We start from the raw sequence: 12,331 nt of genomic DNA, 5'->3' as shown, positions 1-12,331 counted from the left end.
CTTTTTTTCTCTGTGTTTACCAAACCCATCTTGAGTGTTTGCTGCTAAAAGCTCATTTTTTAGTTTCATCTGACCATAGAAGCCATTCCCATTTAAAGTTCCAGTCATGACTGATAACTGAATATGCTTTAGTTTGTTTTTGAATGAGCTAGGAGAATTTTTCTTGTAACCCTCCCAAACAACATGTGTTGATGTAGGTTCTGTTTGACAATTTTTTTAAAGGTTTTCTGAACCAGAGGCTCAACAATTTTCTGCAATTCTTCAGCTGTGACCCTAGGAGAGTCTTTAGCTACTCAAACTCTCCTTCTCACCGTACATTAGGACGATATAGGCATAGGTTCTCTTTCAGGCAGTTTTGTAACATTTTCTGATGGTTGGAAATTCTTAATTATTGCCCTGATGATGGAAATGCTCATTTTCACTGCTCTAGCTCTTTTCTTAAAGACACTTCACCAATTTGTGAAGATCAATTATCTTTTGCAGCACATCAGAAATATATTCTTTGGTTTTTCTCATTGTGATGGATGATTAAGGGAATTTAGGCTTTGTTTCCCCTCCTCTTTATATTTTTGTGAAACAGAAGCCAGAGCTGAATGATTTTGTGTTTACAATCATGCTGGAGTTCTGAAAATTGTAAAAATGAATGGGAATATACTTCAGAGATATTTTACCAATAAGAATTTCTAGGGGGGCTAATAATTCTGTCCAACGAGTATTTGAGAAAAACATTCATTTCATAATGATATTTCCCCTCCATTTGGAATTCCTATTATCCAATGAAAGGATACATTTTTGTGAATTTTTTAAATAAAAAATCAAAAGGATTAACAATGCAGATGAATTTTTTACAGCCTTATTTGATCATATTTACCAAGGGTGCTAATATTTTTGGCCACGACTGTAAGATCAAACTGTGACAAAAGCTTTACCTGACCTGACTGTTATATGTGACCCTGCCTGTGAAAAAAACAGGCTTAAGTCTTGAAATGTAATTATGATATAATGAGCATCAAAGTGTTATTTTCATAAATTTCACATCGATTTCAATTTTTGACCTGATTTTACTCAGTCAACCCCACACACCCAGCCAACACTTTCTTTGAAGTTTTGCCCTCTGGCCGGCACTACAGAGCACTGAACACTAGAACGGCCAGACACAACAACAGTTTTTTCCTCAGGCTATATTTAACCTAAACAATTAAAGCACCCATACAGTAACTTCCACACATATCATAACTGTATATTGTTTATCACCACTTACTGTACATCTGTAAATACCATTCTAAACTATCCAACTGTAAATATCACCTGTAAATAATTTATCTATCTGTACAATTACAACATCTGAAATACATCATTGCTAATTTACCTTATCTTGTTGTTTAAAGATGATTGTTCGCGAAAACATGGAATTATTCGGCACGTGGGTATCCACGTAAACTTATGACTTCTTAACTAAGCTAGGACAACAGAAAATACGTTTATTGCCATTATCACGGCGAATGTGTTTATGTTTGTGTCAAAAATACACAACCAAGCATGCGTATTACAGCATCCACTACGTAATGGATTTGGATTTATATTCACTTCGTATGCGTGTTTGAACATCCACTACATATTGGATTAATCCACTACTTCATTGCCCTGCAGGGAGGACCTCTTGGGGATTTTGGCTCAGAATGACTCATTTGATGTGATACCACCAACATCCAAAAGATCGCTAGCGCTGAAAAATCAACTAGAAAATCAGAGCGCCAGAGCAGCAACAAAATAGAAAGATAACCCTTGAAGTGTGTAATCCAGGACTAGGCCTTAGTTATATTAGCATATTTAAAGATGCAATTTGTATTTATCCGCCACTAGATGGCGCCAGATCAAATCAATAACAATGGCGTTGTTTAATGACGCTCTGAAGCAGCGTGGAATTATGGGATTTGTAGTCTTTAAGTCAACCGCTGATGGCCATCAATCAGACGCGAACGAGAAATCACGTTGATGGATAAGGTAATCAAGTCTTATAAATGTTGCGTTTGATGACATTGTTTATTTCATTATGTAAGTTTATATGTGATGTTCAAAACAACATTTTTAGTCATAGATGTTACACTATTAGTCCAAATTCGATGGTTAACACAGCACAGAATTAAGTTTTCAACTTACAATCTACAATGATTTTTCACATAATGTATTGACAGTACAAATCTTATTGTGAAGTGTCTTAAAATGACCATTTATATTGCTGTACAATACCTTTTGATGTGCATATCGTCCGCGGGAAGACGCGGTGATTACAATCTACACACTAATGTTGTGATCAAAATAATAGCATACGTTTTTTGAAGGGTTACGAATCAAAACAACTCACCCATCGCGTAAAACACAAGCAGGATCAGAACATCGGTCTAGTTAAATGTTGTGGTGAAGCTCTCTCCATCCAGATAATGCAACAACAAATTGATCCTCTCTCGTTTTGTTCCAAACTCTTCTTGGGTCGTTTGGTTGGCCCGTACGCTTATGGGAGCTGTCTTTGCTGACACAACAAGCGGCAGACGGTAAAAAGTAATCCATAAGTCCATAAGCAAGCGTGTAGCCCGACAGGCGCTAACGCATAGTTCCGCATTTGTCCAGAACACTGGCTCGCTGCGTCCGAAAACTCAAGACAGTGACTTGTTGCCTCGCTGCCTCATGAGGCCATGACTTCAGAGGCATGAACGCAGCTCACAGAAAGGCTTTCAGACGCACTTCAAAGGCGGTGTGTTTGAAATATAAACAGAGAGCGCCTTTGTGATAACTAATCACATATTTGAAAACTACAATACTAATTTCTCGCTAGAAATGCAATTAAAATGTGTAAAAAGTGAAAATATACGTTTATTTACACTAAATTTGTGCTCCAGTCGCTTCCTTGGCCGCCATTTTATTTTTTCGAACTCGATTAACGTCATTGACAGGAGACTACACTGCCCCGTGTCAATGTTTTGAATGGCAATTTTCTCACGATTTACAAGTAGTTGAAAACATTACAGATATTGATAGTAATCAGCTGGACAAAATATATAACACTGGCCTAGTGCTTTTTGGACATTTTACTGCAAATATTTTACAAATTGCACCTTTAAAGGCGGGGTGCATGATTTTTGAAAAACACTTTGGAAAAGAGAGTCCGGCCGAGTACCAAAACACACTTGTAGCCAATCAGCAGTAAGAGGCGTGTCTACTAACCATTATTGCCTGGATGTGTTTGTTTAGGTGATTTCAAATGTCAACATTGGCTTTCAGAGATCACAGACCCCCCCAACAGGAGATCTTTTGTTTCATTAACAGACAGTAAATCAAATGTGAGAAATAGAAAAGTTTAAAATTCAGCCTTACATTATGTTTACATGCCAGTAATTCATGCAGTCAGTGCACTATAGGAATATTTATCTAATGTGGGGTAATATGAAGTAATCAGCAATGATGAAATTCATTCATGCTTTTTTATGCTTTTTGCGCATCGTTTTAAAATACATATTTTGAATTTGCGCCCCGGGAAGAGAAGTCACCAGCTGCCTCTGCTCATGTTGTTACAAACCGGTATACATTTCTTTATTCTGCTAAACACAAAGGAATTTTTGTAATAAGCAGAAAACAGAAGCATCATTTTTACCCACTATGAAAGTCAATGGAGCTCAAAAACGCTTTGGTAACAAACATTGCATAAAATATCTTCCTTAGTGTCAGTGGCGGTTTTACACAGAGGCCAAGGGTGGCCCGTGCCTCTGTAGACATGTCCCTGGCCACCCCTGTGGCCACCCCGTGCTGACCAAATAAAAAAGTATAAATTTATTTAGATTTTACACGCGAACGCCAAAAGCAGAACAAATGCGATGCAGCGTTCTACTTAGGCAAATTAGAGCGGCGCACCCAGTCACTGTAGCTGCCCTGCAGGTGCTGCTCAGCGAGTGTCTCAATTCGTTCCCTATCTCCCGATGTTGAGAATGTGTATGCAGGTTTGGGAACTGGTAAGGACTCTAAGCTCACTTCACATTGGGACACTGTTCACTTGTTCTCCTGTGACGTGGCTGCTTAAGCGCGTTGTGATCATTCACAGCTGTTACTCATCAACAACCAGCAAAAACAACATCTCGCTGACTTTTTAAATAGTACATTATAAAATGCGCTGTAATTATGCTCTTAAATATACGTGCATAAAATTGGAGGAATATAATTAAATGTTACGTATAAAAATGTTTACAATTTAAAATATTTTTTAAAATATTGATTAGATTGTGGTCCCTAACTGTCTACATTGTCAGAAATAAAGGTACAAAACTGTACCTTTTCTGTCACTGGGGCTGTACCCTAAGTTTCCGTTTGATACCTTTACAGGAATACAAAACAGAATGCAATTTTCTTTGTAGATTACCGTACCTTAATGACCACATTGTTAGAAAAAAGTCAAATATGTACCCTAGCTGTCAGTGGGGCAGCACCCTTTAAAAAGGTAATTGTATGGACCATTAGGTACAGATATGTAAAAATTTAGTACCAGTATGTACCTTTGAGATACTAATATGTATTTTTGAGGTACTAATAAGCTCTCTTTGGTCCCAGAATGTACTTCTGAGGTACTAAAATGAAATCCTTAGGTGCAAAGCTGTACTTTTTGAAAGGGTATATACAGCCCCAGTGACACAAAAGGTTCAGTTTTGTACCTTTATTTCTGACAGTGTAGTAATGTGTGTTTATATGTAAACTAAAACAAACGTTTGTCTTTATAAAAGTTTGCATTTCATAAAGTTTATTGAGTAGGCTCGCATGATTTTCGGTTGGAGGGCTTTAGAAAAGAGTCCAGCTCTTCTTTTGCACCTGCACTCACTCTTGTATTAAATAAATATTTATATGATTGTAAAGTAAAATAAAGTTTAAGGGGTGGTTTCCCGTAAAGGGATTAGGGTAGTCAGACCCGGCGCCAGACACAAATTAACGGATGGGCATTTCATTTTCAGGGGGGCACAAATGAGAGCAACCTCCCTGCAATGCATAATATCATTAATTATTAATTAAATGGACAAAAAAGCGAGGAAGAACTAACATACCTCTCCATTATCGCAATACAACGGAGAAGTCGTAAAGATTGGACCTAGCTTACTGAAGCAATCTAAACGCAAATAAAACACGTTGCAGGGCTCGACATCAACGCTTGTCCGCTTAATATCAGAGACAAGTGGATTTTTTAAAGGCCAAGTGAAAGAGAATTTTACTTGCTCGACCGAACAAGTTGCCTAGTCTGATTAAAAACGCCAATAACAATCACCAAAACAGGATAATGATTCTGCTTACTTTAATCAATGGCGACCGAAAGTGCATAATGTAATAACGCAAAGTTAAACAAATAAGCACAGCAAACACAAAGTGAGTTAACAAAGTGGGTTAAACATACTGTGGTAAAATGTGGATTTGTTTATAACATGATATAGTTAAGCAGCATCACAACGGTTGAAAATGTGACAGATTTAATGACAGTTCACTATACAAGTAATTAATATTAAGCCACTTACATTTTAGACGCAATGTTTTTGTTGTTTCAGCAGCGAAAATAGTTGAAAGATATCAGCAGAGCATAATGTGTCAGTCTCACTGCAGCACTCAATCGTGTCTTAAGCGGTGGCGCGTTTAGCAAACCAAACAAATACGTTTAAAATATATATTTTTTTAAATCAGACCAAACATATTTTTATTTTTATTCAGGGGCCCGTTTCAGAAAGGTGGTTAAGTGCAAACTCTGAGTTTGTTAACCCTGAAATGAGGGAAACTCTGAGTTTTCCGTTTCAAAATGAGAGGTAGGTTAAACCTGAGACAGCGGGGTAAGTCAAGCCTGTTTCAGAAGGAGAGGTAACTTATACTCAGAGTCTGTTTCCGGAGTAACTTACTCTGTGAACCTAACCTGGTCGGGAGCAGGTTTTATCCTGTAAACTCAGATTTTCTTGTGGTCTCCTCCCCATTTTTAAAGAAGTAGCGGTGTTTAATCTTGTTAGTTGCTTTAGTACATTCATTCATTGTGCATATTTTTATCATGTACACTGTATTTTAGCTGTCTTTAAGTTATAATTAAATTGGCAGTGCAAACCATTTTAACTTACGACTTTATATTTTTATATATTACACTAAACTTTCAACTAAAAAAATTAAAACAGTAAATTGAAATGACTTGTAAAGCTAATATGATATACTTAGGTGCATAGATCGTCTTAGTGACAAAGGGCTCTATCTTACACCCGGCGCAATGCAGCGCATATTGTAAAGCTAATATGATATACTTAGGTGCATAGATCATCTTAGTGACAAAGGGCTCTATCTTACACCCGGCGAAATGCAGCGCATATTGTAAAGCTAATATGATATACTTAGGTGCATAGATCGTCTTAGTGACAAAGTGTCATGATCCTCCCAGTCTGTTATAGTTGTTCATGGTGATTCATGGCCATGTGGCAGGATTGTGGCAGTACCCATGTTTTGTGTTGTTGCACATGGCCTTTTGTTTGTGTAGTGTGCTGCAGTGTCTTGTCTCTGGCCCCGCCCCCTTGTTTCCTTGTTAGTATATTCATTATTAGTTAACTCCCTGCACCTGAGCTTCCCTTGTTATCTTGTTCAGTTTTCCCTATTTAAGGCCCCAGTGTGTCTTGTCCTGTGCTGAATCGTTTTGTATTGTCCTGTGTATCATGAACCCTTGTTCTGATGACCGTTTGTCAAAGAATCAAGTCAAGTCAAGTCAAGTTAAGTCTCGTGTTGTGTTGTGTCTTCTGTTTTGTCAAGTTGCTGTTAAAGTTTGTCTTTTGCTCCCTCGTGGGCTTTTTGGTTAAATAAACCCCATTGAGTTCTACATTACCTGCACTTGGGTCCCATCTCTCTGTAAACCATGACAGAACGATTCAGCCAGACAGGGACCCAGCAGGTATTGGTGGACTCGTCATGGACATTTATTGACAGGCTGCTTTTGGAGATCTGCCTTCTTCAGCCAAAGCAGTCTGCCCAGCCACAGCCAGAGCTCCTGCAGTCTGCCCAGCCACAGCCAGAGCTCCTGCAGTCTGCCCAGCCACAGCCAGAGCTCCTGCAGTCTGCCCAGCCACAGCCAGAGCTCCTGCAGTCTGCCCAGCCACAGCCAGAGCTCCTGCAGTCTGCCCAGCCACAGCCAGAGCTCCTGCAGTCTGCCCAGCCACAGCCAGAGCTCCTGCAGTCTGCCCAGCCACAGCCAGAGCTCCTGCAGTCTGCCCAGCCACAGCCAGAGCTCCTGCAGTCTGCCCAGCCACAGCCAGAGCTCCTGCAGTCTGCCCAGCCACAGCCAGAGCTCCTGCAGTCTGCACCGAAGCCACAGCTTCTGTGTAGGCCTTTGCCCAAGCCTCCTTGGACTTTCTTTTGGACTCTGTTATGCTCACCTTTATGAACTTTTGTTTCATCATTATTAGTTACGTTTGTCACCTTGGACTCTGTTTATTTTAGTTTATATTCATCGTATATGTGGTCATGTTTAGTCAGTCTTGTCTTGTCCATTGTCTTGTGTACCCCTTGGGGAACGCCAGGTGGCGTCCCCTTAAAGGGGGGGTACTGTCATGATCCTCCCAGTCTGTTATAGTTGTTCATGGTGATTCATGGCCATGTGGCAGGATTGTGGCAGTACCCATGTTTTGTGTTGTAGCACATGGTCTTTTGTTTGTGTAGTGTGCTGCAGTGTCTTGTCTCTGGCCCCGCCCCCTTGTTTCCTTGTTAGTATATTCATTATTAGTTAACTCCCTGCACCTGAGCTTCCCTTGTTATCTTGTTCAGTTTTCCCTATTTAAGGCCCCAGTGTGTCTTGTCCTGTGCTGAATCGTTTTGTATTGTCCTGTGTATCATGAACCCTTGTTCTGATGACCGTTTGTCAAAGAATCAAGTCAAGTCAAGTCAAGTTAAGTCTCGTGTTGTGTTGTGTCTTCTGTTTTGTCAAGTTGCTGTTAAAGTTTGTCTTTTGCTCCCTCGTGGGCTTTTTGGTTAAATAAACCCCATTGAGTTCCACATTACCTGCACTTGGGTCCCATCTCTCTGTAAACCATGACACAAAGGGCTCTATCTTAAGGGCGATTTATAGTCGTGCGTAGGTCCTACGGCGTAGGTTCCGCGTCGGTTTTCATTTATACTTGTGCGTCGCCGTCCGCGTCGACGTGCAAACACACGCGAAACTGCTGGTTGGCAGTAATCACGCGTGTAACCACAGTAGCAGCAGAAGTCGTCAGAGAAGAAGAAGCTAAGCAAGTTAACCCACAAACGAAGAAGAAATAGCAACTTGTTGTGTATAATTTGAGAAGACCAGCAATGATGGAAGTAAATAAACAGTGACGTATTTATAGCGCAATGCGTGACGCAAGTGTCTTTCGCTAGTAGTTTCCACCCTAATTTTCACGTTTAGCGCCGCGTTGCTTAAATAGCAAATGCATTTGCGCCCCCTTTTGCGCCCATGGGCGTTCTCGTCTGAAAACGAGGTGTGTTCAGTTGCATTGTTGGCGCGTTGCTATTTTGAGGCAACTAAAATAGACTACGCCATTGACCAACAAAAACCTGGTCTAAAGTCTAAAGTCAATGGCGCAATATGTTTCATGTTATTTAAAGAGCGCATTAGTAATGTGCACCTATAAACGAGAGGACAACGCGGGTTTGCTTATCACAAAGTACATGAATGTGCAGCAGCACAAAAATGCTTTTAAATATGAAAGATTAAAGGATTGAATGTAAAAGATTATTATTGAGTCTCTTGGACATAAATGAGGACTAATTATGAGACGTTAGAACGCTGCTTCAGTGCTGCTTCACCTGCAGCCTGGTAAGTAAATAAATGATTTGAACAAATGCATCTGTTTTTAAATGTTTTTTTAATGCTACCTCATTATTTATTGTATATGATGACTCTGTACCTGCGGATATGGTGAGATGAGAAACATTTTTAAGTAATGCTTAAAAAAACTCTTTGCTAAAAAAAAACGCTGTCCAAAGTGCTGAAACGTGAGGAGAGCCGTTTGTAAATTCTTTTTCTCCTGTTTGTTACAAATAAAGTATTTTTAGAGTACAAACCTTATCTTACATACTTCTAAATTATTTTTTTGATGATATTGGATAGCCATATATTTAAGGCAATTACAAGCCTGCTTTTTTACTTCCATGACTAAAAGAAAACAGGTTTAAAAGGTTTTAATAAAAAAATTAACAATTTCAATACAAGTGAAAAACAACACAATTATTTAACATTAATCTTAAACTGGGGATCTTCTTCCTCCACTTAGTTTTTTAGTTTACAAAGTCCATCAACTAAATAGGGATTAGACATAGCGCCAGCAACTTGCTTTTAAAGGGGATGAGAGCTGTGACTCTCATTGGTTTACTGCACGTTACGCCCAAAATACTCCCATTACAATAGGACCAACCCTTTTCGACCATGCGCTCGGCGCACAAACTACTTTTCCCGTCGTTAAATTAGCAAAAGTGGATTCGGACACGCCCATTTAGACATTGCGCTGTGCGCTTTAGACAATGCACTTAGATCGTTAAAATAGGGCCCTAAAATGTCATGTACTTTTATAGAGAATCCTGTAGATGATGATGTTGCATTCATTTGTAGGAAGTTACATTTATGTCGCGAGTTTTTGATTTTGAGACCCCGAGTGGTTTTTTATCATATCCACTTACATTTATGTGAGCAAAATTATTGTTTTTTGCAGTCATTTTAGATATCTAAATATCCTTATATGACTAATATCAGTCTTTGTGGTGCTCTTACATCTAAACAGTTGTCTTGGCATTTCTTATGAATCCGCTCGTCATTATCGCTGGTCTGGTGGGTAGTGCTGTGTGCAGTGGGCAGGGCAGACGTACTGTCGGCGATCAGAGTTCGAATCCCATCTCGGCAAATTCCTGTTTTATTCATGACAAACATTTGTAAAGTTCGTAGCCTTTAATGCCAAAGTATTATGCTTAATTTCATTTTTAGCTGAGCTGCTGTCATATTTTTGTCCATGGGATTGCATCCGCATGAAAATGAATATAATACCGTACAGTCCTCAGTTTATTTACTTTGGATATTTTAACTGTGATGAAAAATTTAATGTACGCATTTACTAGAGTAGCAATTTCCAAAAACAACTCTTTTCTTTAAAATATATGCTCCTAGTTGCTGTACACTTGCAGCAACACTTTCAGTTTTAGTAGTAAAAAGGATTAAGACCTCTTTGTCACGTGCTGTTGCCATGGTAAATCCTAATATCTGAGCTCCATTGATGATGGCTTTTCATTGTGGCTGTGCACGCGCTTAACTCCGTCAGAGTCGATTGAATTAACTCAGATCAGCTGTTCTGTAACCGAAAACTCAGAGTTTCCTATCTCAGAGTAAGTCAACTCAGAGTTCAAGTTTAAACTCCGAGTTGGTTGAACCTCCTTATTGAAACGGGCCCCTGGAGTTATATATGTACAAAACAATAACTTTTAATTAATAACAGTGGACTATTGATAAAAACATGGAGCTGGTGAACAGGTGAAGGGAGACCGCAGGTTCGTCCAGGGCGGGCACTGGTGACTCACAGGGCGGGCCCGGCCCCCTAAAGCCCGCCCATGGCCCCGGGACTTCTTCTTCTTCTTTCCTTTTTATGGCGGATGGCAAACAACTTTTGGAAGCATTACCGCCACCTACCGAAATGGAGTGTGAGTCTGGATATGTTTAACACTAGCTATATATATATATATATATATATATATATATGTATATATATATATGTATATATATATAGGACCTATATTCTCCTAATCAGACCCGTTTCTTCCAAAAAATTTAACAAATACAAACTAAAACAAACTTCACTTGATCTTTTCTGAAGAACTACTTTTGTTTTTAATTGTTCACTTTCTATCTCCATCTCTTGAATTAATTGCTGTCTCTCCTGGTTAAACTTAATACAATGTTCTATAACATGTTCTACAGTCTCATCAGCATCACAAACACTACACTTTCCATCAGCATGTTTTTTTAAAAGAAATAAATTACTAGCCAAACCAGTGTGTCCAAACCTCACCCCTAGAGATAATGTTTTCTTCATGAGTAGATCTATTAGTTGGTCTTGCTCCGCCCACAAACTTTTGGATACTGTAAAATTTTCTACCAGAAATGGCATTATCCCATTCAGTTTGCCATTTTCCCTTATACTTTGATTTGATTATGGTTTTAATTTCAGACTTACTATGACTTATATTCATTGTAATTTCAAGAGATTCACATGCCTCCTTTGCGTTCTTATCAGCTAATTCATTCCCCCGCACTCCTAAATGGGCTGGAACCTATAGAAAACTGACAGTTATTTCAGAATTTAATGATCTACTTATCAACTGTACAATTTCTAAAACAATGTCTTGCCTGGATTGAGACATGGCATCTTGAATGCTCATCAATGCAGATACTGAATCTGAAGCAACCACAACCCCATTCCTAGGTCTATTACTCTCAACCCAGGACAAAGCATTAAAAATTGCTAGTAACTCTGCTGTGTAAACTGAAAGATTGGCCCCGGGACTGAGAGTAGTCCTAGACTAAAATAAATGCAGATTTGTTTATGCTTCTTTATTCATACAAGGGTGCCAATAATTCTGACCAGACTACCTGTGGTTAGAAACCAAGTTTACTGTACGGCATAGCTGCAAAGCGTAGGCTATGTGTCGGTTTTAAGTCGTCCTTGTCGATGTGCAAACACACATGCAGACGGCTGGTAGGCAGTATCCACACGTGTGACCACAGTTGCAGCTCAATCACCAAAGAAGAAGCAGCTTGGCCATTAAACCCACAAACAAAGAAGAAACAGCTTGTTGTGTATGTTTTCAGAAGACCAGCAGTGATGAAAGTAAATAGACACAGACTTTTGTTAAATCACTCCTCAGCTCCATTGCAAACGGAAATACTTAGGATGTAGATGATTTTTTCATGACAGGAGGGTTTTTAGTATTGGACCACTCACAGCACTTGTCGTCCCCACGGACACGCTGTTAAAATTTTGGCGAGGTGCATGTCAGGTTACGCAGAGCAACACATAGCCTACAGTGTAGCTAAGGCATAGAAACTATAGACGACTATAACTTGGACTTCAGTATGACGAAAGGATTTAAACAGGTAGTTGTCAGTTCTGCCTATAGGGGATACAGCTTAGAGTTTAGAGATATTGAGTTTAGAGTTAGGTTTGGGGGTAGGATTAGGATGAAAAACAGGACTCATCCAGTGAGATTTCATGCAATTTTGGCATAGCCGTATCCCTTCTAGCCACAACCGTAATTGTCTTGAGCAAAA

Source organism: Paramisgurnus dabryanus, chromosome 8, assembly GCF_030506205.2.
Source record: "Paramisgurnus dabryanus chromosome 8, PD_genome_1.1, whole genome shotgun sequence".
In the NCBI taxonomy this organism is placed as follows: domain Eukaryota; kingdom Metazoa; phylum Chordata; class Actinopteri; order Cypriniformes; family Cobitidae; genus Paramisgurnus; species Paramisgurnus dabryanus.
Note: the sequence above shows the minus strand (reverse complement) of the source record.